Here is a 26,384-nt window from a genome sequence, read left to right as displayed (position 1 = left end):
ACGGAGGTGATCACCCCATATAGACTCCCTGATCACCCCCCTGTCATTGATCACCCCCCTGTAAGGCTCCATTCAGAGGTCCGTATGAATTTTACGGATCCACTGATAGATGGATCGGATCCGAAAAACGCATACGGACGTCTGAATGGAGCCTTACAGGGGAGTGATCAATGACGGAGGTGATCACCCCATATAGACTCCCTGATCACCCCCCTGTCATTGATCACCCCCCTGTCATTGATCACCCCCATGTAAGGCTCCATTCAGACGTCCGTATGAATTTTACGGATCCACTGATAGATGGATTGGATCCGCAAAACACATACGGACGTCTGAATGGAGCCTTACAGGGGAGTGATCAATGACGGAGTGATCAATGACGGAGGTGATCACCCCATATAGACTCCCTGATCACCCCCCTGTCATTGATCACCCCCCTGTCATTGATCACCCCCCTGTAAGGCTGCATTCAGATGTCCGTATGATTTTTACGGATCCACTGATACATGGATCGGATCCGCAAAACGCATACGGACATCTGAATGGAGCCTTACAGGGGAGTGATCACCCCATATAGACTCCCTGATCACCCCCCTGTCATTGATCACCCCCCTGTCATTGATCACCCCCCTGTAAGGCTGCATTCAGATGTCCGTATGATTTTTACGGATCCACTGATACATGGATCGGATCCGCAAAACACATACGGACATCTGAATGGAGCCTTACAGGGGAGTGATCACCCCATATAGACTCCCTGATCACCCCCCTGTCATTGATCACCCCCCTGTCATTGATCACCCCCCTGTAAGGCTGCATTCAGATGTCCGTATGATTTTTACGGATCCACTGATACATGGATCGGATCCGCAAAACACATACGGACATCTGAATGGAGCCTTATAGGGGGGTGATCAATGACAGGAGGGTGATCACCCCATATAGACTCCCTGATCACCCCCCTGTCATTGATCACCCCCCTGTAAGGCTCCATTCAGACATTTTTTTGGCCCAAGTTAGCGGAAATTATTATTTTTTTTCTTACAAAGTCTCATATTCCACTAACTTGTGTCAAAAAATAAAATCTCACATGAACTCACCATACCCCTCACGGAATCCAAATGCGTAAAAATTTTTAGACATTTATATTCCAGACTTCTTCTCACGCTTTAGGGCCCCTAGAATGCCATGGCAGTATAAATACCCCACATGTGACCCCATTTCGGAAAGAAGACACCCCAAGGTATTCTGTGAGGGGCATATTGAGTCCATGAAAGATTGAAATATTTGTCCCAAGTTAGCGGAAAGGGAGACTTTGTGAGAAAAGAAAAAATATCAATTTCCGCTAACTTGTGCCAAAAAAAATAAATTTCTATGAACTCGCCATGCCCCTCATTGAATACCTTGGGGTGTCTTCTTTCCAAAATGGGGTCACATGTGGGGTATTTATACTGCCCTGGCATTCTAGGGGCCTTAAAGCGTGAGAAGAAGTCTGGGATCTAAAAATGCCCTCATAAAAGGAATGTGGGCCCCTTTGCGCATCTAGGCTGCAAAAAAGTGTCACACATCTGGTATCGCTGTACTCAGGAGAAGTTGGGCAATGTGTTTTGGGGTGTCATTTTACATATACCCATGCTGGGTGAGATAAATATCGTGGTCAAATGCCAACTTTGTATAAAAAAATGGGAAAAGTTGTCTTTTGCCGAGATATTTCTCTCACCCAGCATGAGTATATGTAAAAAGACACCCCAAAACACATTGCCCGACTTCTCCTGAATACGGCGATACCACATGTGTGACACTTTTTTGCAGCCTAGGTGGGCAAAGGGGCCCACATTCCAAAGAGCACCTTTCGGATTTCACAGGTCATTTACCTACTTACCACACATTAGGGCCCCTAGAATGCCAGGGCAGTATAACTACCCCACAAGTGACCCCATTTTGGAAAGAAGACACCCCAAGGTATTCCGTGAGGGGCATGGCGAGTTCCTAGAATTTTATATTTTTTGTCACAAGTTAGCGGAAAATGATGATTTTTTATTTTTTTATTTTTTTCTTACAAAGTCTCATATTCCACTAACTTGTGACAAAAAATTAAAACTTCCATAAACTCACTATGCCCATCAGCGAATACCTTGGGGTGTCTTCTTTCCAAAATGGGGTCACTTGTGGGGTAGTTATACTGCCCTGGAATTCTAGGGGCCCAAATGTGTGGTAAGTTGTTTGAAATCAAAATCTGTAAAAATTGGCCGGTGAAATCCAAAAGGCTGCAAAAAAGTGTCACACATGTGGTATCTCCGTACTCAGGAGAAGTTGGGGAATGTGTTTTGGGGTGTCATTTTACATATACCCATGCTGGGTGAGAGAAATATCTTGGCAAAAGACAACTTTTCCCTTTTTTTTATACAAAGTTGGCATTTGACCAAGATATTTATCTCACCCAGCATGGGTATATGTAAAATGACACCCCAAAACACATTCCCCAACTTCTCCTGAGTACGGCGATACCAGATGTGTGACACTTTTTTGCAGCCTAGGTGGGCAAAGGGGCCCATATTCCAAAGAGCACCTTTCGGATTTCACCGGCCAATTTTTACAGATTTTGATTTCAAACAACTTACCACACATTTGGGCCCCTAGAATGCCAGGGCAGTATAAATACCCCACAAGTGACCCCATTTTGGAAAGAAGACACCCCAAGGTATTCGCTGATGGGCATAGTGAGTTCATGGAAGTTTTTATTTTTTGTCACAAGTTAGTGGAATATGAGACTTTGTAAGAAATTTTTTTTTTTTAAAAATCATCATTTTCCACTAACTTGTGACAAAAAATAAAAAGTTCTATGAACTCACTATGCCCATCAGCGAATACCTTAGGGTGTCTACTTTCCGAAATGGGGTCATTTGTGGGGTGTTTGTACTGTCTGGGCATTGTAGAACCTCAGGAAACATGACAGGTGCTCAGAAAGTCAGAGCTGCTTCAAAAAGCGGAAATTCACATTTTTGTACCATAGTTTGTAAACGCTATAACTTTTACCCAAACCATTTTTTTTTTTTACCCAAACATTTTTTTTTTTATCAAAGGCATGTAGAACAATAAATTTAGAGAAAAATTTATATCTGGATCTCGTTTTTTTTGCAAAATTTTACACCTGAAAGTGAAAAATGACATTTTTTTGCAAAAAAATCGTTAAATTTCGATTAATAACAAAAAAAGTAAAAATGTCAGCAGCAATGAAATACCACTAAATGAAAGCTCTATTAGTGAGAAGAAAAGGAGGTAAAATTCATTTGGGTGGTAAGTTGCATGACCGAGCAATAAACTGTGAAAGTAGTGTAGGTCAGAAGTGTAAAAAGTGGCCTGGTCATTAAGGGTGTTTAAGCTAAGGGGGCTGAGGTGGTTAAATCACGTTTTTATGTTTAACATATTTTTTAAGACGCTCTGTCAGCATGGTCAACCCTATTAAACCAGGCATACTGCCTGGTAGGGTTCATCATGCTTTTGTCTGTATGCTAAACATCTTCAGAGATATCTGTGTTTTTTTATTCATATGCAAATGAGCAAGTTGAAGAACCAGGGATGGGGCTGAATTCTTTGAGCACTGCTTTGTAACACCCCCTGTGCTCTGCACATACCCCTCTCCCCTTCATTGAAAAGGCTAGACATCAGCATGCTGAGGGCAGAACTATGTCCTACATCTGTGTCCTAGCATGTACATATCATATACACTACTTACTGTAGCCTTACCACATCCATATTGAGATATGCTCAGAAAGCTAATATACATATCCAGGAAGTTATTCTGATTGCAAGATTGGAGTCGGGAAGGAATTTTTTTCCCCTAAAGTGGGGAAAATTGGCTTCTATCTCAGACTTTTTTGTTTTGCCTTCCTCTGGATCAACTTACAGGATAACAGGCTGAACTGGATGGACAGATGTATTTTTCAGCCTTATAAACTATGTTACTATGTTACATACTTTTGCTGGTTAAATAGGGTTGATCATGCTGACAGAGCCTCTTTAAATAATTTTTGATTATGTTATTTTCCATGTCAATATCTGTATTTAAACAAAAAACATAAAATCCTGCAGTTTTGCTTATTGGCCACTATGCCTAATAATAGGCGCCGCTTCTTGGTCTGGATAGATCACTTTACTGCAGTTATCTGCTTATCTGTCATTCTAATCTTGCCTGTAATTATATCACCTCTGTGCATAGATAAGACAGGATCTACCATTCACAATAGGTGGTTGTACAGGTCACGGAGCATGCCTAGAAAACTCTCTCATAGATGTCAATAGGGTCCCCTCCTGACCATTGTGTCTATGGCCCATGGGGATGCCATAAAACAATTTTCCTAATTCTTTCAAAATGCTGTTAAGAACAGCTCAGGCAAGATGGCAGCCCCCATAGTCCATACTTACCAACGTTTAGGTTGGTAAAATCAGGGCATTCAAAACCCCGTCCCCGGAAATGCCCAGACTCCACATGAGGATGCCTACTTATACTTATAGGCGAGATTATCATTATCCACCCATTTTCAAGAGCCTGAAAAGTACTGGTTGGTGCAAGTACTATCTAATGATTTTTGTGATTTTCATATGACATGTGAAAAATATACCATGATTAACTGGACTGCTGTGGAACAGACACCAATGTGTCTACACCTTACTGCGCATGGTAACTATCTTTAGATTAAATGCTGAGGACTCCCTTGTGGTGCAGAAATTCTGACTGATTTACATTGTGCATATCTTCCTTTAACCTTTTCAGGACCCTGACATTTTTCACCTAAAGGACCAGGCCGGTTTCTTAGAAATTTGACATTTGTCACTGTATATGGTAATAACTTTGGAATGCCTTTACTTATCCAAGCCATTCTGAGATTGTTTTCTTGTGACACATTGTACTTCATGATAGTGGTAAATTTCAGTCAATATATATATATTTTTTTAAAAATCCCAAATTTACCCAAAAACTGGAAAAATGCACAACTTTCCAGATTTCAATTACTCTGCTTTTAATACAGATAGTGATACCTCATATAATAGTTATTACTTTACATTTTCCATATGTCTACTTTATGTTTGGATCATTTTGTGAATGCCATTTTATTTTTTGGGGACGTTAGAAGGCTTCGAAGTTTAGAAGCAAATCTTGACATTTTTCCGAAAATTTCCAAAACCCCCTTTTTTAAGGATCAGTTATTAAGTTACTGTGGGGCTTACATAATAGAAACTACACCCCTCAAGGTATTCAAAACTGATTTTACTAACTTTGTTAACCCTTTAGGGTGTTCCACAAGAATTAAAGGAAAATGTAGATGTCACGAGGGTATCAAGAGCCACGTCTGACTCCGTTATACCCGGGGTCAGGAAGTCGCAGCGGGTGGCTGCGCGCTCTATATCTAAAGATCATGGTGTTTCTTAGTTATTGTTTTCTGTGTTTGCCTTGCTATCCTTTTTGTCTCTCTCAGGGATCCGTAGCTTCTCCTCCTCAGCTGTTTCGTGTCTGCCACTCCCTACCTCCTTATATTCTCCCCTCACACTTCTCTAGTTGCCAGTTATAGAGCTTCCTGCCTGGACATCTATACTGACCCACTGGAGTGGTTAATCCTGGTTGTTGTTCCTGTGTGCTACCCTCCGGATCCCTGTTTGGTTTACTGTTGTCTCCTGTTGTCGCCCACCTGGGAATATATGTTGAGTCTGTGTTGTCTGTCCTCCCCTTGGTGTTTTCCCTTAGAGTTAGTGGTGCGGACTAGTGTTCCCATCGCCCTGTTCACTACCTAGGGCTCAGCTCAGGGAAAGCCAGGGCTTTAGGCACGTGATCGGCGTACGGGTGAGGAACCCGTCTAGGGACGTCAGGGCAGCCAGGTGCCAGCCGCCAGGTGAGTCAGGGGTCACCATCTTCCCTCTCACTTGGGCAGGGCCTTCCTCGTTCCCTCCCTCTGTGTCACGTATGTGATAGCCACGCCGACCGTGATATTATAACTGGCCCTTACTTTTTGCAAAATAAAAAATAAAAAAAATAAAAATTTATTTTTTATTTTTTGTTTGTTGTTTTTTTTTCTCTCTCTACTTAGAATCCAATATGGATCCTATTGATGCCTTGGCAGAACAGCTTCAAAGCCTGTCTTTGGAGGTGGCAGGATTGAAGGCGTCTGTTCTCCAACAACAGCAGCAAATGCAGCAGACCGCACCCCCAGCGGTTGCTATGGGTAACCAGGTTGTCACTGAACCCAAGGTTGCTCTTCCCGACAGATTTTCTGGGGGAAGGGACAAATTTGCAACGTTCCGTGAGGCCTGCAAATTATATTTTAAGTTGCGCCCTTACTCCTCAGGTCATGAAGAACAGCGGGTTGGGATTGTCATTTCCCTGCTTCAGGGGGATCCGCAATCCTGAGCGTTCGCGTTACCCCCTGGTTCTCAGGCTCTTCGGTCAGTGGAGGGATTTTTTGGGGCTTTGGGTCTCATATATGATGACCCTGACCGAGTCGCCCTGGCTGAGTCGAAGTTACGGAGACTCCTACAGGGAGATCGGTCAGCAGAGGAATATTGCTCAGAGTTCCGTAGGTGGGCTACGGATACTCAGTGGAACGACCCGGCTCTCAGGAGTCAGTTCTGCTCTGGGTTATCTGAAAGGGTTAAGGATGCACTGGCGCTGTATGAGACCCCCCTTTCCCTTGATGCTGTTATGTCCCTCTCTATCAGAATAGATAGACGTCTTAGGGAGAGATCGAAAATTCCGGAGCAATTGGTTACCTCTCCCAAGCAACAGTCAGCCTGTACTGACTTAGATGAGCCTATGCAGCTAGGCGGAACTTCTCGTCAGGTCCGTCCTCCCGAGATTCGCCGTAGGAAGGGGGCTTGTTTTTTCTGTGGGGGGAGGGGTCATTTCATTAATGTCTGTCCCTCCTTTCTCAAAAACAAAAGACCGTCGGAAAACTACTAACCCCGGGCTGTGCGGAGGATGTCAGCCGGGGGGTATACGTTTCCTCCATACGAACATCTCAATTTGTGTTACCAGCGGTCATTGTTTTTGGTGTTAAGACGGAGTCTATTTCTGTTTTTCTAGACAGTGGAGCAGGGGTAAACTTGATTGATGCCCATTTTGCCCGCACTATGGGTTTGTCTCTCTGTACGCTGCAGAGACCTATTCCCGTATTCGCTATAGATTCTGCTCCTCTGTCTCAGAGAAACCTCACCCACATTGTTCGTAATTTACACCTTCGGGTAGGGGACCACCATAATGAGTGTCTTTCATGTTACGTTCTGGAGGGCCTTCCCTCTCCGGTGGTATTGGGTCTTCCCTGGTTGGTAGCGCACAATCCAGTGGTGGATTGGCAGGCCAGGGAGATATTGGAGTGGAGTGAGCATTGCAGAGAGAATTGCTTAAATAACAATTGCTTAATCGCCTCCATAGCTTCCCTACCTACATTTATTTCGGACTTTGAGGACGTTTTTTCTGAAAAGGGTTGTCAGAAACTACCACCTCATCGTCCTTTTGATTGCCCGGTTAACCTGATTCCCGGGGCAAAATTACTCAAGTCCAGGTTGTATAATCTTTCGGGTCCCGAGAGACAAGCCATGAAAGATTATATCTCCGAGAGTCTGGCTAAGGGACACATCAGACTCTCTTCTTCACCCGTGGCTGCAGGGTTTTTCTTTGTTAAAAAGAAAGATGGGGGCCTGCGTCCTTGCTTAGATTTCCGTGAGTTAAACCAGATAACCATCCGTGACCCATACCCTCTTCCTCTCATTCCTGACCTTTTTAATCAGATTGCGGGTGCTAAGTGGTTCTCCAAACTTGATCTTAGGGGGGCCTACAATCTGATTCGTATCAGGGAAGGGGATGAGTGGAAGACAGCTTTTAACACCCCTGAGGGGCATTATGAAAATCTTGTTATGCCTTTCGGTCTGACCAATGCCCCTGCTGTCTTCCAACATTTCGTTAATGATATTTTTAGTCATCTCATCGGCAGGTTTGTAGTCATATACCTAGATGATATCTTAATTTATTCGGCTGATCTGAAAACACATGAGGTGCATGTCAGGCAAGTACTGCAGGTCCTACGGACGAATAAATTATATGCGAAAATTGAAAAATGTGTCTTCGCTGTATCTATTATCTGCTTCAGGTTTCCGCATGGATCCTGGGAAGGTCCAGGCAATTTTAGATTGGGATCTTCCTGAGAACCTTAAAGCCCTACAACGGTTTTTGGGTTTCGCTAATTTCTATAGAAAGTTCATAAAAAATTATTCAGTGATCGTTAAACCCCTTACCGACATGACTAGGAAGGGGACGGATTTTTCCAAATGGTCTGACGCCGCTAAAGATGCATTTTCCTCTCTAAAGGAGAGGTTTACCTCGGCACCTGTTCTAATTCAACCTGATGTCCCCCAGCCTTTTATTGTCGAGGTAGATGCGTCAGAGGTGGGAGTGGGAGCTGTATTGTCTCAGGGTCCGTCTCCTGGCAAATGGCGTCCTTGCGCTTTCTTTTCCAAAAAATTATCTTCTGCGGAGAAGAATTATGATATTGGAAATAGGGAACTGTTGGCGATTAAACTGGCGCTTGAAGAGTGGCGTCACTTCTTAGAGGGAGCAATCCACCCCGTCACGGTGATTACGGATCACAAGAACCTTCTGTACCTAGAATCGGCTAAACGTCTCACCCCTAGACAAGCTAGGTGGTCGCTATTCTTTACCAGATTTAACTTTGTAATCACCTATCGTCCTGGGGCAAAAAATACCAAGGCAGACGCATTATCTCGTAGTTTCCCTGGAGGGGGTAATGTTTGTGATCCGGTACCTATTTTACAAAGAGGAGTGGTTGTCTCTGCTGTACACTCTGTTCTAGAGGGAAAGGTGTTAGAGGCTTAGGGGGACGCCCCGGCCTCTTGCCCCTCAGAGAAATTGTTTGTACCGTTAAACTTGCGTCTTGAATTATTAAAAGAACATCATAATTCGGCACTTGCTGGACACCCGGGTAGTAAAGCAACCTTGGAGCTTTTATCTCGTCGTTTTTGGTGGCCAAGGTTGCGTCAGGATGTAATGGATTTCGTGTCTACTTGTTCTACTTGTGCACGCGCGAAAGTCTCTCATACACGTCCAGCAGGGTCTTTATTGCCACTTTTTATTCCCAATAGGCCATTGACACATCTGTCTATGGATTTCATCACTGACTTACCGTTGTCGGCGGGTAAAACAGTTATCTTGGTAGTAGTAGACAGGTTTAGCAAAATGGTACACTTTATTGCGCTACCCGCACTTCCTAATGCTAAAACTCTCGCTCAGGTGTTTATCAGTGAAATCGTGAAGCTTCACGGGGTCCCTTCCGATGTGGTTTCGGATCGGGGAACCCAGTTTATTTCTAAGTTTTGGAAAGCTTTTTGTTCCCGTTTGGGGGTTCACTTGTCCTTTTCCTCAGCTTTCCATCCTCAGTCGAATGGACAGACTGAGCGTACCAACCAAAACCTAGAAACATATTTAAGGTGTTTTGTGTCTGAAAACCAAGAGTTGTGGTCATCATACTTACCGTTAGCTGAGTTTGCCATAAATAATCATTGTGGTCAAGGCTCCGGGGGAAGTGTCGGGAAGAGGGTGTGCACTGGACACGGTAGGACCTAACCTTGGCTAGTGGTGTGCCTTTAGCCACGTGACGCGGGTAGCCAAAAAAGGGGGCTAACCCAGGGAGTCTGAGCTGAGTGAAGCTGGAAAAGAGGGAGGGTCGGGTGGGGCACCGTGCGATGCCGACACCAGAGGGAGGGCGTGAGCCGGCTAAATACCCTATGCCCCTCCCACAAATGCAGGCTGGAAATCCAGCCTGCTATACTTGTGGTCAAGGCTCCGGGGGAAGTGTCGGGAAGAGGGTGTGCACTGGACACGGTAGGACCTAACCTTGGCTAGTGGTGTGCCTTTAGCCACGTGACGCGGGTAGCCAAAAAAGGGGGCAAAACATGAATTTTAGGCAGTTTATTATTTGTAGATTTACAAAACCAGACTGGAAAAAGCTTTGGCAATCTCGGCCCGTGGATGAGGGATGTAACGGGAAAAACAGGAAGATTGCCATCGTCCCATCTTCCGTATGACGTGAGCGGGGACGCCATGTTTGGAGGCTGCCGATGCGGCCCCGATCCTGAAGGAGTGTCCGGAAATGGAAGCAGCGTGGATCCCCAGACCCGAAGCTATGGAACGAATGTGCCTGATGAACTGCGCGGACGTCAATGACAGCACGGGAAAAGGCAGTAGGGGGCTATCGGGAGTTCTGTCATGGAGAGTGGAGAGCAGCTGATTGAACACGGACACTGGGCACCAAGGATTGAATGACTTAAAGTATTCGATCTGTACCGGTGGACCGACTTGGGAGGTTTTGGAGGAAGGAAGAGAGAAGGTGAAGTGGTCTAAACTATGGAGGAGCTGGCTGATAACCGGCCCTGGATTCCGGGCTGAGGTGCAGCAGAATTCCCCCGGCCTGAGAAACCCATAGAAGCTGAGGTAGAGAGCGGCTTTGAGGATCGAACTTCTGAAAGGGCCAAAGGGATTACCATCTAGGGCGGCAGAAATTTTTTGGAATAATTCCCCTGTGACTGGTTGTCTGGAGGGAAGGGCAGGGGAAGAGAGCTTCTGAATGCCTCTCAAAACCGCTTTGACCGCCTGGGAGGAAAAGAAGGAGGAATGACTAGGGTGACTGATCATGTGGTGGTGCTGGATGCCCGCTAAATAAAGTCTGATGGTATTGTGGGACAGATGGAGCTCCTTGTGGCAGTATGCCAGGAAAGCCAGGACGAAGGAGACTCTGTCCCTGTCCCCCCTGGGGTGGAGGTGGGCAAACCGCCTGAAGGTGTTCCACCCTGTTAAATAGTTCCGGGCAGAATTAGCCGAGAGAGACTCGCGGATGAGACCGTGGGCTGCGGAAACGTACTCCTCTAGTCCATGATCAGGGCTTCGAACCCCGGAGGGTTGATCCCGACTCTCCGAGCTCCTGGCATGACCTGGAAAAACAAATTAAAGTTTAAACGGGACAGAGCATCAGCTGCGGTATTTTTCCTGCCCTCTATGTGCCTGCAAATGATGCGGAAGTTGTTTTGCAGGGACAGCCAGGTGAGCCTGCGAACCAGACGCATGACCTTGGGGGAGCTGGACCTACCCCTGGCGAGGATGTCAACAACCGCCTGGTTGTCAGTCATGAAGCACACTGGCCTGTTACTCCATGACTGACCCCAGACGAGAGCGGCTGCGACGATGGGGTAGACCTCGAGCAGGGGGGAAGACCTGGCGGCCTCCTGGTCTGAGGAGACCTGCGTGGGCCAAGGACCTGCAAACCATTGATCCCCGCAGATGGCCCCGAAACCGAGGGAAGCAGCAGCATCGGAGAATACCAAGGGAGAGGCCTCATTCCACTGAGGAACGAAGAGGGAGATGCCATTCCAGCTGGACAAAAACAAGGACCACATGGCCAGGTCCGCCAGCGCGTCACGCCCGAGGTGGATGAGGGCATGCTGATCTGAGGCTGCTGGGAGGAGTCTGAGTAGGCCGGCGGTGAAAGACCTGCCCTGGGGCATGATCCTGGCGGCAAAGTTGAAAGACCCCAATAAAGACTGGAGTTCCAACTTTGACACCGTGCGGGTGCCCACGAGCCTGGCCACGGAGTCCTTTAACCTGTTTAATTTGTCCAGGGGGAGGCTGGCCTCCATTCTGATAGTGTCCAGGGTGATGCCCAGAAAGGTGATTACCCTGGAGGGGCCCTCGACCTTAGCTGAAGCCACCGGAACATTGAGGCGGCTGAACAGGCTGAGGAGGCTGTCCAACCTGTCCGGGGCATGTTCGGCCTGCTCGATGAGCAAGAAGTCATCCAGATAATGGATGACCCTCGGACAGTGGGCATGATTGACCACGAGCCAATGCAGTGCTTGGGCGAACTGGTCAAAGAGCCAGGGACTGCTCTTTGACCCGAACGTCAAGCGGGTGGCAAAGTAATATTTTGCCCTCCATTTGAGGCCGTAGAACTTCCACAGATGAGGCAGGATGGGCAGCAACTTGAAGGCATCAGCAATGTCCGCTTTTGACAACCAAGCTCCTGCCCCGACCTGTAAAATGAGCTCCACGGCCTCGTCCAGGGACGAGTACTGCATAGAGAACACGTCCGACGGGACCAGGGAATTCAGGCTGGGGGTGCTGGATGCATGAGGAGCAGACAAGTCATAAATTAATCTTTTTTTATTGGACGATTTTTTGGACACCAGACCTATGGGGCTGACCCGGTACAGAGGGAAAGGGGATTCTGCAAAAGGACCGATCATAAAGCCCTTCTGTAACTCCGCCTCCAGCAGAGCCTCCACCGCCCCGGGATCCGCCAGAGAGGAGAGGAGGTTGGGGCACTCATGAGTGACCTGCGGAAGGGTGACTAGCCCGGTATGGAAACCCTCCGAGAACCCCTGTGAGAGAAACTGGACAAAACTGGGGTCATGATGTAGTTGGAGAAGGGAGAGTAACAGGTCAACGTTGACCCCGCCTAGTCATGAGCGTTTAGCCGTGCGTTGGGAACAGGAGGACTGAGGATGGGCCCTGAAACAGATGGTGCAGATGTGCAAAGCCTTGCATTTATCATAACTGCAAGAACCCAAGTTGAAGTTGTTGCATAGCTGATTCTTCCCTAAGAAGGTGATGGGACGGCCGAGTTTGTCCGTGGTGGGGTTGGGTTTCTGCGCCCCTGAGCTGGACGATGGCCTGGCAGGAGATGGGTTGGTGACATGGGGGCACCAATCAGAAGCATGGAGGACTGATTGGCAACCGACACAGGCTGGGGATTTTTGCCCGGCGAAGTGCCTGCAAAAAATCTCCATGTCCAACACCGCCCAGTTGGTGACATGCTGGTGCTGGAGGAAAGCCGCTGCCGCTTTGGCAGAGAAAGACCGGTGGTATTCGTAGAAGGCGGTACCGCCATATCTGTAACCCAGCTCGGTGACCTTGTACATGTATGTGTCCAATTCTACCCTGCGGTGGGGATGAATGGAGCACACTATGTCCCGGTACAGGCTGAAGGTCAGCATGAACTCGGGGATGGATAGCTTCTTGTTGAGGCGGACGTCTCTAGACCTCAGCACCACCGACACATCACCGCAGGCGATTGTCCGGTTTTTCGACCGTATCATGGGTGGAGATTAGGATGGCGGCCAAATTGATATCCTTCCCTGCCAGGATATCCCGCCTTTTGTTTTCTGGAACGAAGAACGCTGGGGCGATGTCGGGAGAGGCCAGACCTGTACCTGGGACGTTGGCCTGGGAAGTAGAAGGCACGGCTTCGGCCTCTGGCGGAGGAGGAGGCGTAGCCATCTTGCTCTCGACGGCCTGGAGCCTGGAGTCGATGTGTGACATCGAAGATGCCATGTTGTTGATGGTCGCATGGAGTTGGGTCAGGGAGAGCTGGATGGTCGACATGGAGACCAGATCTTCGGAGGCTCCGGGTGGTTCAGAAGCCCTGGGGGATTCAGGGAAGAGCAGATGATACAGCTCTGCCTTCCGTGCCGATGCCGAATGGCGGATCCCTTTTTTCTTCAGTTCCGCGAGCATCCTGGGGATGGTCCAATGCCTGTAAGATGCGTGGCTGGCTGCTTCCGAGACCGCTGACTCAGGGAGGGACAGTGAGTCCTCAATATCCGAGACATGCGACATGTTGCCCGAAGAAGACCGGACCCTGTGGAAGGATCTGACGTGAATTGACAACCCCTCGTGCAACCCCAAAACTAATTTTTTTATTTTTTCTTTCTTACCTGGAGCCTTAGAAAGTTTAGGATGGAAAAAAGTTAGGAAACCTGGAATCGAACAAAAACTCGGAAGCCCGCGGAGAGAGTGAACTTCCCACCCTGCGAATCTGGGATTGGTAAGTGAGGAAAAATACAAAATTTTTACTGGAACCTGCGGGGAGATGTACCCCAACATCTGCTGACAAGACGAAACTTACGTGATGATGAAACAGGAAAAAACGAACCCTGGAGGTGGCAGGCCGAAAACGCAAGAAATCCTGAACGAAATCAGGCGATGGGAGGACAACCTGAAAGAAAACACGAAAAACCGAGCGGCCTGAGCGTGTCAGGTGGTGAGGAAAAGGACCTGACGTGAACAAGTGAACGAACACGCCGGGCCCTGAACAAACCGAGAGCCGAGACGCGACTGGAAACGAGGCCCCAACTGGCTGCCAGCATGGAGTTGACCAGTGTGGCAAGCAGTGAGGAGACATGACCCGTGCGTGCTGGCAAATGGCGAGCAACGGGCCCCAAGCGTGACAGATAAAGAAACCTGAACTGACCGTGATAGGTACACCTGGGGAAGAAGAAGAAGGATGCGACAGGACAGTAAGAGGGAAAGAAAGACGTGGAGTGAGAAGGTGAGCCCAAGAAACGACCCTGAAAAAGATAAAAAGACACCAACAGGACCGACCGGACGGGACATCAACCAAACGTAACAGGAGGGAGGACCTGATGAAGGCTTGACCAGCAAGAGGACATGACGAGGGCCTGAACGTAACAGGCAGAAACCAGAAGCAGAAAACCCGAACGTATCAGGCAGACAGACATGAAAAAACGGAAAACCTGAACGTATCAGGCAGACAGTGACGAAGATGGAAACCTGAACGTATCAGGTAGACGGACATGAAAACGGAAACCTGGACGTACCAGGCAAACAGACACAACAAAAGAGACCTGAACGTATCAGGTCGACGGACATGAAAACGGAAACCTGGACGTACCAGGCAAACAGACACGAAAAAAGAAGCTTGAACGTATCAGGCAGACAGTGCCGAAGATGGAAACCTGAACGTATCAGGTAGACGGACATGAAAACGGAACCTGGACGTATCAGGCAAATAGACACGCAAAAAAGAAATGTTTTCTGGAACGAAGAACGCTGGGGCGATGTCGGGAGAGGCCAGACCTGTACCTGGGACGTTGGCCTGGGAAGTAGAAGGCACGGCTTCGGCCTCTGGCGGAGGAGGAGGCGTAGCCATCTTGCTCTCGACGGCCTGGAGCCTGGAGTCGATGTGTGACATCGAAGATGCCATGTTGTTGATGGTCGCATGGAGTTGGGTCAGGGAGAGCTGGATGGTCGACATGGAGACCAGATCTTCGGAGGCTCCGGGTGGTTCAGAAGCCCTGGGGGATTCAGGGAAGAGCAGATGATACAGCTCTGCCTTCCGTGCCGATGCCGAATGGCGGATCCCTTTTTTCTTCAGTTCCGCGAGCATCCTGGGGATGGTCCAATGCCTGTAAGATGCGTGGCTGGCTGCTTCCGAGACCGCTGACTCAGGGAGGGACAGTGAGTCCTCAATATCCGAGACATGCGACATGTTGCCCGAAGAAGACCGGACCCTGTGGAAGGATCTGACGTGAATTGACAACCCCTCGTGCAACCCCAAAACTAATTTTTTTATTTATTTTTTCTTACCTGGAGCCTTAGAAAGTTTAGGATGGAAAAAAGTTAGGAAACCTGGAATCGAACAAAAACTCGGAAGCCCGCGGAGAGAGTGAACTTCCCACCCTGCGAATCTGGGATTGGTAAGTGAGGAAAAATACAAAATTTTTACTGGAACCTGCGGGGAGATGTACCCCAACATCTGCTGACAAGACGAAACTTACGTGATGATGAAACAGGAAAAAACGAACCCTGGAGGTGGCAGGCCGAAAACGCAAGAAATCCTGAACGAAATCAGGCGATGGGAGGACAACCTGAAAGAAAACACGAAAAACCGAGCGGCCTGAGCGTGTCAGGTGGTGAGGAAAAGGACCTGACGTGAACAAGTGAACGAACACGCCGGGCCCTGAACAAACCGAGAGCCGAGACGCGACTGGAAACGAGGCCCCAACTGGCTGCCAGCATGGAGTTGACCAGTGTGGCAAGCAGTGAGGAGACATGACCCGTGCGTGCTGGCAAATGGCGAGCAACGGGCCCCAAGCGTGACAGATAAAGAAACCTGAACTGACCGTGATAGGTACACCTGGGGAAGAAGAAGAAGGATGCGACAGGACAGTAAGAGGGAAAGAAAGACGTGGAGTGAGAAGGTGAGCCCAAGAAACGACCCTGAAAAAGATAAAAAGACACCAACAGGACCGACCGGACGGGACATCAACCAAACGTAACAGGAGGGAGGACCTGATGAAGGCTTGACCAGCAAGAGGACATGACGAGGGCCTGAACGTAACAGGCAGAAACCAGAAGCAGAAAACCCGAACGTATCAGGCAGACAGACATGAAAAAACGGAAAACCTGAACGTATCAGGCAGACAGTGACGAAGATGGAAACCTGAACGTATCAGGTAGACGGACATGAAAACGGAAACCTGGACGTACCAGGCAAACAGACACAACAAAAGAGACCTGAACGTATCAGGTAGACGGACATGAAAACGGAAACCTGGACGTACCAGGCAAACAGACACGAAAAAAGAAGCTTGAACGTATCAGGCAGACAGTGCCGAAGATGGAAACCTGAACGTATCAGGTAGACGGACATGAAAACGGAACCTGGACGTATCAGGCAAATAGACACGCAAAAAAGAAACCTGAACGTATCAGGCCGAAGACACAGAGAACCTCCAGAACGTATCAGGCAGGAAGACGTGGAGCCAATCCTGGACATATCAGAAAAAACACTAGAACGGATCAGGAGGGAGTACATGATGAAAGAAAAAACCCCGGACGTATGAGGCAACCGGACCTGAGAGTATCAATTGATTGGACAGGCAGTGAGCCTGGACGTGTCGGGCGAGACCCCGAAAAGGAACCTGACGGTATCAGGCTACAGGATACGGAGAGAACCATATTAGAACAAGACAGGAAGAGAAGACCACCTGGACATCCTAGGAGGAAAACCATGGCGACCAGGTACAATAGAAAACAGGTGAGAGAAAACGGAACATATCTGCACAACCCTTTTTTTTTTTTTTTTGTCCAGGGGCGAAACCGCTGCGTGCCTAGCAACCGGCCCATGCGGCTGCTCCCGGAACGCCCGGCCGCACCGCAAGACCGAGCCGCCCGGCCATGGCATCCCCGCAACATGTCCGCCCAAGCGTATTCTGGGCTTTTCATGCAACACTTTAATGAAAAACACATGTGGGGAAAAAAGTGGTCAGGGCACCAGGAGTGGGCGTGGTATGCCTTCCATATTGGAGCCCAGGATTAGGGGTTCCCCCTGGGTGCCCCACGGTGGAGCGCAGGGAGGTTGGGAATATGGGGGGCTTCCTTATGACTGAAGCGACGTGCGGAATGCCGATGCGTTCCACCGTGGAACGCACCGGGGAAGTGGTGGAGCTCCGGGAGATGGGCGGGATGCCGATGCGTTCCACCGTGGAACGCATCGGGGAAGTCGTGGAGTGGCGTCCCCGCATCCCCGTCTGCCGCCCCCCCAAGGCCTGGACAAGGAGGAGGAATCAGCCCGGGGGGAAGGGGAGACGCGCGGGACCCCCCGCGATGCGACGGTTGGAGAAATGGCTTGTTGTGGAGGAGACTGGACGCGGGGAACCTGAAGCAGCCAGCTCCGGAGCGCCCCAGCTGAATCTTGCCCCAGCGCTGCCTGAGCGGACCGCACCAAGTGTCCCGTCTCCTGCTGCACCGCTCCCCCGCCGGCCACGCCAGGGATGCGCGCTCCCACCAGACCGGGCGCGACGGCCGCGGCCGCACGGAGTTTAGATGGCGCAGTCAGAGGAGCGCAGCAGAGGAGACGCGTCGGTGGGGGAAGCGGAGGTGGGCGGCCGGAGATGGAGTGCGGCGGCGAAGCCCGGAGTAACTTACCCAGAAGGAGCGCCGCCCGGGAGGAACGTACCGCCGCAGCGTCTGCCTCGTCAGTCTAGCCGGAACCGGAAGTCGCACTCGTATGACGTCGCCGTAACACGAGATGCACCGTGCGATGCCGACACCAGAGGGAGGGCGTGAGCCGGCTAAATACCCTATGCCCCTCCCACAAATGCAGGCTGGAAATCCAGCCTGCTATACTTATCAGGAGTCCACTGGCAAGTCACCATTCCTTGGTGCATACGGTTTTCATCCCCAATTTTGTACTTTCAAAGAGGGGGGGTCTTCTGGGGTTCCCGAAGAGGAAAGGTTTTCTTCATCTCTTTCATCGGTATGGCAGAAGGTGCAAGTTAACTTGAAAAAGATGAGTGGTAAATATAAATGCATGGCCGATAAGAAACGGTCGCCAGGTCCGGACCTAGGAGTGAATGACTATGTGTGGTTGTCTACTAGGAATATTAAGTTGAAGGTTCCTTCTTGGAAACTGGGTCCTAGGTTCATTGGTCCCTATAAAATAGTAGCCGTCATTAACCCTGTGGCTTTTCGCCTGGAGCTACCTCAGACTTTTAAGATCCATAACGTCTTCCATAAATCGTTACTCAAGAAGTATGTTCCACCTCTAGAACCATCGCCGCTGCCACCTCCTCCTGTTATTGTGGATGGTAATCTGGAGTTTCAAATAGCCAGAATTGTTGATTCTCGTCGGGTCCGCCGCTCTCTTCAGTATCTTGTGCATTGGAGGGGTTACGGTCCCGAGGAAAGAATGTGGGTTCCAGCGTCAGAGGTAAACGCCAACAGGTTAATTCAGACTTTCCATGCCTCTCATCCGGAGAGACCTGGTCCTGAGTGTCCGGAGGCCCCTCGTGAAAGGGGGGGTACTGTCACGAGGGTATCAAGAGCCACGTCTGACTCCGTTATACCCGGGGTCAGGAAGTCGCAGCGGGTGGCTGCGCGCTCTATATCTAAAGATCATGGTGTTTCTTAGTTATTGTTTTCTGTGTTTGCCTTGCTATCCTTTTTGTCTCTCTCAGGGATCCGTAGCTTCTCCTCCTTATCCTTATAGAGCTTCCTGCCTGGACATCTATACTGACCCACTGGAGTGGTTAATCCTGGTTGTTGTTCCTGTGTGCTACCCTCCGGATCCCTGTTTGGCTTATTGTTGTCTCCTGTTGTCGCCCACCTGGGAATATATGTTGAGTCTGTGTTGTCTGTCCTCCCCTTGGTGTTTTCCCTTAGAGTTAGTGGTGCGGACTAGTGTTCCCATCGCCCTGTTCACTACCTAGGGCTCAGCTCAGGGAAAGCCAGGGCTTTAGGCACGTGATCGGCGTACGGGTGAGGAACCCGTCTAGGGACGTCAGGGCAGCCAGGTGCCAGCCGCCAGGTGAGTCAGGGGTCACCATCTTCCCTCTCACTTGGGCAGGGCCTTCCTCGTTCCCTCCCTCTGTGTCACGTATGTGATAGCCACGCCGACCGTGATAGTAGATGAGATTTCAGAATTGCACTTTTTTGGCAGATTTTTCATTTTAATCAATTTTTTCCAGTAACAAAGCAAGGGTTAACAGCCAAACAAAGCTCAATATTTATTACCCTGATTCTGTAGTTTACAGAAACACCCCATTTGTGGACGTAAACTGCTGTATGGGCAAATGGCAGGGCGCAGAAGGAAAGGAGTGCCATATGTTTTTTGGAGGGCAGAAGTTGCCATGTCACATTTGAACACCCCCTGATGCACCCATAGAATAGAAACTCCCAAAAAATGACCCCCTTTTTGAAACTACGAGATAAGGTGGCAGTTTTGTTGGTACTATTTTAGGGTACATATGATTTTTGGTTGCTCTTTATTACACTTTTTGTGAGGCAGGGTAAGAAAAAAAGCTTTTTTGGCACCGTTTTTTTTTTTTTTTTTTACAATGTTCATCTGACAGGTTGGATCATGTGCTATTTTTATAGAACAGGTTGTTACGGACGCGACAATACCAAATATGACTACTTTTTTTGTTTGTTTGTTTCAGTTTTACATAATAAAGCATTTTTGAAAAAAATAATTTTTTGTGTCTCCATATTCTGAAAGCCATAGTTTATTTTTTGGGTGACTGTCTTATGTAGGGGCTAATTTTTTTTCGGGATGATATGTAGGGGCTCATTTTTTTGGGATGAGATGATGGTTTGATTGGTAATATTTTGAGGTGCGTATGACTTTTTGATCGCTTGGTATTGCACTTTTTGCCATGTAAGGTAACAAAAAATTGCTTTTTTGACACAGTTTTTATTTTTATTTTTTACGGTGTTCACCTGAGGGGTTAGGTCATGTGATATTTTTTATACAGCAGGTCATTACGGATGTGGCAATACCTAATATGACAACTTTTATATTTATTTAAGTTTTACACAATAAAATAATTTTTGAAACAAAAAAATCATGTTTTAGAGTCTCCATATTCTGAGTACCATTTTATTTTTACTTTTTGGGCGACTGTCTTAGGTGGGGTCTAATTTTTTTGCGGGATGAGATGATGGTTTGATTGGTACTATTTTGGGGAGCATATGACTTTTTTATCGCTTGGTATTACACTTTTTGTGATGTAAGGTGACAAAAAATGGCTTTTTTGACAGTTTTTATTTAATTTTTTGACACTGTTCACTTGAGGGGTTAGGTCATGTGATATTTTTATACAGCAGGTTTTTACGGGTGCGTCGATACCTAATTTGTATACTTTTCTATTTATTTAAGTTTTACACAATAAAAGACTTTTTGAAACAAGAAAATTATGTTTTAGTGTCTCCATATTCTAAGAGCCATAGTTTTTTTTTTTTTTTTGTGATTGTCTTAGATTGCGTTCAGTTTTTTGCAGGATGAGATGACATTTGATTGGTAATATTTTGGGGTGCGTATGACTTTTTAATCGCTTGGTATTACACTTTTTGTGATGTAAGGTTACAAAAAAAGGCTTTTTTGACAGTTTTTTTTTTTTTTAATGGTGTTTACCTGAGGGGTTAGGTAATGTGATATTTTAATATAGCAGGTCGTTACAGATGTGGCGATACCTAATATGTATACTTTAGTTTTTTACACAATAAAAGCATTTTTGAAAGAAAAAACTAAATCATGTTTTAGTGTTTCCATAGTCTGAGAGCCATAGTTTTTTGTATTTTTTTCCCGATTGTTTTATGTAGGGTCTCATTTTTTGCGGGATGAGGTGAAGGTTAGATTGGTACTATTTTGGGGGGCATACGCCTTTTTTGATCGCTTGGTGTTGCACTTTTTGTGATGTAAGGTGGCAAAAAAATGGTTATTTTAGCAGTTTTTATTTTAGTTTTTCTACGGCGTTCAGGTGAGGGGGTGGATCATGTGAAATTTTCATAGAGCCAGTCGTTACGGACGTGGCAATACCCAATATGTCTGGTTTTTTTTTTACAATTTTGCGTGTTTTATTTTGGGAAAGGGGCTTTTTTTTTTACTTGAAACTTTTTTTTTTTGTATTATGAAAAACACTTTTTTATTTTTGTTCCACTCTGGGACTTTAACTTCTGGGGGTCTGATCCCCTCTGCAATGCATTACAATACAACCTGAGCTATCAAATTAGCGCATATTACACCTCATTTATCATTCTCTTATGGACAGAAATGGCTCAAATTGTTGCAGACAATTAGGCTACTTTCACACTGGCGTTTTGAATTCCGTTTGTGAGATCCGTTTCAGGGCTCTCACAAACGGTTCAAAACAGATCAGTTCAGCCCCAATGCATTCTGAATGGATAGGGATTCGTTCAGAATGCATCAGTTTGGCTCCGTTCCGCCTCCATTCCGCTCTGGATGCGGACACCAAAACGCTGCTTGCAGGTGTCCGCCTGGCGATGCGGAGCCAAGCGGATCCGTCCTGACTTACAATGTAAGTCAATGTGGACGGATCCGTTTTCACTGACACAATATGGTGCAGTTGAAAACGGATCCGTCCCCCATTGACTTTCAATGTAAGTCAGGACGGATCCGTTTTGACGTAGATTTTTAAAAAAAGAATAATGCAAACGGATCCGTTCTGAACGGATACAAGCGTTTGCATTAAAGGGGCGGATACGTCTGTGCAGATACCAGACGGATCCGCACCTAACGCAGGTGTGAAAGTAGCCTTAGCTGTCTTATGTGGTGGTGCTTTGTGTAAAAAGTCGCATTTATGAAAAGTAAAAACAACTTGTGGGAATAATTGAAAGGTAAGTATTAAAACAGGATCTGCAATACATGGGCACCGTTATGTTGTAATTCCTCATCACGGATGCGGAACCTTTCATTTCAATGGGTCTGCAAATCCGGAGATGCGGAACGGTGTGGAATGGAAGCATGGAACGGAACACTACAGAAGCACTACGGAGTGCTTTCTGGGGTTCCGTTCTGTGCCTCTGCACCGCAAAAAGATAGAACATGCTCTATCTTTTTGTGGAACGGATGGATCGCGGACCCATTCAAATGAATGGGTCTTCGATTCCCATGCACCTGCCCCACGGACGATGCCCGTGCATTGCGGAACGCAATTTGCAGTCCACAGCACAGGCTTCACACGGTCGTGTGAATGAGCCCTAACCCAGCAGGGTTTTGTCAGTAAATTGACATTCAACAAAAAGAAAACGATAACAAAAACGCCCCGAGTCAAAAGTTGCAATTCACCACTGGAAAAGTTTCAAATATGCTTCAAAAAGTTTCAAATATGTTTCAAATGTCACAAGTGCAGTTTGGTAGGGTTGGCTGAAATGGTTCAGTTTGGTTTAAAAAGTCACATTTTAGCGCTATTGGTGTTAAAATGTCTCAAATCTAGAGAAATAGGTGGATAATCAAGTTTATATTTTAAAAAGTCACATTTTAAAAGTGGTGTGAGCCTTTTGATATATGAGGTGAAACAAATCACCACTTTTGATTTGTAATGTTAGTAGTTTGTTGGTGCAAATTACGCCATTATTGATAAATGTCCTCCACTGTATCTATATTGTAAAGAGTTGCAGTACCTACGTTCAGCCTCCTGATGTCACTGTTGTAGTAAATACTGTAAAAGGTTCATAGCAGTAAGGATTCCTAACCCTTGCGTTGTGTTCAAAGTTATACAATTTACCAATACACTTTCTGTAGCAGTTCCTCTGGCTGGTCAAGGTCTCCGCTTGCTGTCATTCAGTAGAAACTTTATTTTTTACTTTCAATTGATAAAATCTGTTCTGTTGACATGATGGACACAGAAGTACTAAACTCGTTGGAAGGACAGAACAGATTTTTATCCACTGGAAGTAAAAATAAATAAATAAAAGATTCTATCGGATGATGGCAAACAGAGATCCTGAAAACTGTAAGGAATGGATACAGTATGTGTACAAAAATATTTATTTAAAAAAAAAAATCCCTTTAAAGTTTTACTGTGAAACACATAAAAATTGAAGAGCTGATTGCAGGACTTGCACGGCAGCCTTCAGCCTTCGCGGACCCATTCAAGTCAATGGGACTGTGAAAAAACACGGAGGCACACAAGATTGTCGCCCGCGTCCGTTTTTTTCCTATCATTTGCATTGCAAACTTGACTTCCATTCCACACCGTTCCGCATCTCCGGATTTGCAGACCCATTGAAATGAAAGGTTCCGCATCCGTGATGAGGAATTACAACATAACGGTGCCCATGTATTGCAGATCCTGTTTTAATACTTACCTTTCAATGCTGATTAGCGTATCGCTAATCAGCTTTTGTACTTTTATATTATCTGTAAGTGATCAAAACTGATCACGGTCAGATCTATAATAGTATTAGTGTCACCTTAGCTCGCCCTCCACCCAAAACACAGTGTTTGCCCGATCAGACCTGATCGGTTGCCCACATGTGCGTTCACCCACGCCCGCCCCGCCGCAGTGACAAAAAAAAATTTGTTTTTTGATCACTGCACAATCACTTTACACGCACTGCGGCGATAAAAAAATCAGTTTTGATATTTTTTATCAACCGCAGCTGCCTCCGGTACTTCGCTAGCCTCCCCTTTGTAAGACAGGCTTGCTTTTTTTCTTGGGTAGTCTCAGGGAATACCCCTAAATTTAGTAGTCCAAAATGTCAAACAGGGGGTATTCTTCTGAAGAGGCCTACAGGATTCTGACCCAGTCGGATGAGGAGTGGGAACCCTCATCTGACGAATCTATCGGGTCAGAATATCAACCTGTAGAAAGCAGTGGCTCTCTGACCCAAAGTTCGGACGAGGAGGTGGAGGTCCCTGGCAGCACCAGGCGTACCAGGCCCCGTGTCGCTAGACCACAGGTTGTGCAGGATCCGCTTCAAGGGCAGCAGAGTGGGGCTGTCGCTGCCGGATCACGTGGTGAGGCATACACCAGCAGCGCAGCCCTTCCTGGACCTAGTACCAGCACTGCCGTACAACATGGTGACGTGGCGAGCACCAGAAGGGCAGTTGAAGCTGGTACGGTGGCACGTGCAATAGTTACCCCGTCGCAGCCACCGCGCAGACAGGCCCATAGAGCCCCTAGAATCCCTGAGGTGCTGGCAAACCCTGATTGGCAGTCACCAACTTCAGCCGCACCTGTAGTTCCCCCTTTCACCGCCCAGTCTGGAGTTCGGGTTGAGACGGCTCAGATCGGTTCGGCCCTGGGATTTTTTGAGCTGTTCTTGACTGCGGAGCTCTTGGACTTAGTCGTGGCAGAGACAAACCGGTATGCCACACAATTTATATCCGCCAACCCGGGAAGCTCTTATGCCCAGTCTTTCCGGTGGAAACCAGTCCAAGTTTCCGAACTTAAAATTTTTCTGGGCCTTCTCCTCAACATGGGTCTAACTAAAAAGCATGAATTGCGGTCATATTGGTCCACGAACCCAATTCATCACATGCCCATGTTCTCTGCTGCTATGTCCAGGACACAATTTGAGACCATCCTGCGTTTCCTGCATTTTAGCGACAACACCACCTCCCGTCCCAGAGGCCACCCAGCTTTTGACCGCCTCCACAAAATTCGGCCCCTCATAGACCATTTCAACCAGAAATTTGCAGATTTGTATACCCCCGAGCAAAACATCTGCGTAGACGAGTCCCTAATACATTTTACCGGGCGCCTTGGTTTCAAACAATACATCCCAAGCAAGCGTGCCCGGTATGGGGTCAAATTGTATAAGCTCTGTGAAAGGGCCACAGGCTATACCCACAAATTTCGGATCTATGAGGGAAAAGATCAGACCCTGGAGCCGGTCGGTTGCCCTGACTACCTGGGGAGCAGTGGGAAGACAGTCTGGGACTTGGTGTCACCCTTATTCGGCAAGGGGTACCATCTTTATGTGGACAATTTTTAAACAAGTGTGGCCCTCTTTAGGCATTTGTTTCTAGAACGGATTTGCGCCTGTGGCACCGCGCGAACTAGTCGCGTGGGCTTCCCCCAACGGCTTGTAACCACCCTCTTGCAAGGGGGGAGAGGGCTGCCTTATGTAACGAAGAACTGCTCGCGGTGAAATGGAGAGACAAGCGTGACGTTTACATGCTCTCCTCCATTCACGCAGACACGACAATCCAAATTGAAAGGGCAACCTGTGTCATTGAAAAGCCCCTCTCAGTCCACGACTATAATGCGCTCATGGAAGGGGTGGACTTCAATGACCAGATGTTGGCTCCCTATTTAGTTTCCCGCAGAACCAGACGCTGGTATAAGAAGGTGTCTGTATATTTAATTCAATTGGCTGCCTATAATAGTTTTGTTCTCTACAGTAAGGCTGGGAGAACAGGATCCTTCCTCAAATTCCAGGAAGAGATCATCGAGAACCTCCTTTATCCAGGAGGTTCCGTGGCCCCATCCACCAGTGTAGTTAGCTGTCTACACGAGCGACATTTCCCCAGTGTCGTTGCTGGTACCTCAACCCAACCGCCACCCCGAAAATAATGTCGTGTCTGTAGCAGGAGTGGAATAAGGCGTGACACCCGCTATTTCTGTCCTGACTGTCCTGACCACCCTTCCCTATGCTATGGAGAGTGTTTCCGGAAGTACCACACACAGGTACACCTAGCATAGGGATCACATCTCACCAGGACAGGCACACAGGGCTATTAGGGCCCATTCACTCACAGCTGCTGCAAACGTCTCATTTCACATGGGACAAAGTGCATAACGCACTTCGCCACATCTTTGGGCGCTTTGCGCTTTGCACATTGTCCCATGGGGAAGGAGAGGTTTGTTCTATAAAGGTAAAAAAAAAAAAAACACCAGTAAGCAAAAAGGTTAATGTTCAGTTCAAAAAGTTAAAGTTTAGATGTTCTCTTCCAAAGTTAATAAAATTATTGTGTTGCGGCCTGGTTTTTTCTTTCTTTTTTTTTTTTTTTTTTTACCTTCCAGGTGGACCAACCGATCGACTAGCTGCAGCACTGATGTGCATTCTGACAGAAGCATTGCGCTGCTGTCAGATTACACGCAAGTCGGTGTATGCGGCGCTGCAAGACGAGATTTCTCCTCTGCAGTAAAAGATACGTTTGCCGAGGCATATGAGCTGAGGAGGTGGCGGTGTTCATATACTTTGGCAAACACTTTGTATATATTTAAAAAAAAATCCCGGCAATGATTTATTCATCCACATCGATTGATGTGAATGG

At 47.3% G+C, this 26,384-nt stretch overlaps 1 protein-coding gene across 4 annotated transcripts in view; it reads left to right on the top strand.

The window, feature by feature from the left end:
- LOC120990332 (ADP-ribosyl cyclase/cyclic ADP-ribose hydrolase 2-like) overlaps positions 1 to 26,384 on the top strand; it is a 178,082-nt gene that overhangs the window by 80,813 nt on the left and 70,885 nt on the right. The window lies entirely within an intron of this gene.

The sequence above is a fragment of the Bufo bufo genome, chromosome 2 (genome assembly GCF_905171765.1).
Source record: "Bufo bufo chromosome 2, aBufBuf1.1, whole genome shotgun sequence".
Taxonomy (NCBI): Eukaryota; Metazoa; Chordata; class Amphibia; order Anura; family Bufonidae; genus Bufo; species Bufo bufo.
This window is presented reverse-complemented; position numbering and strand designations above follow the sequence as displayed.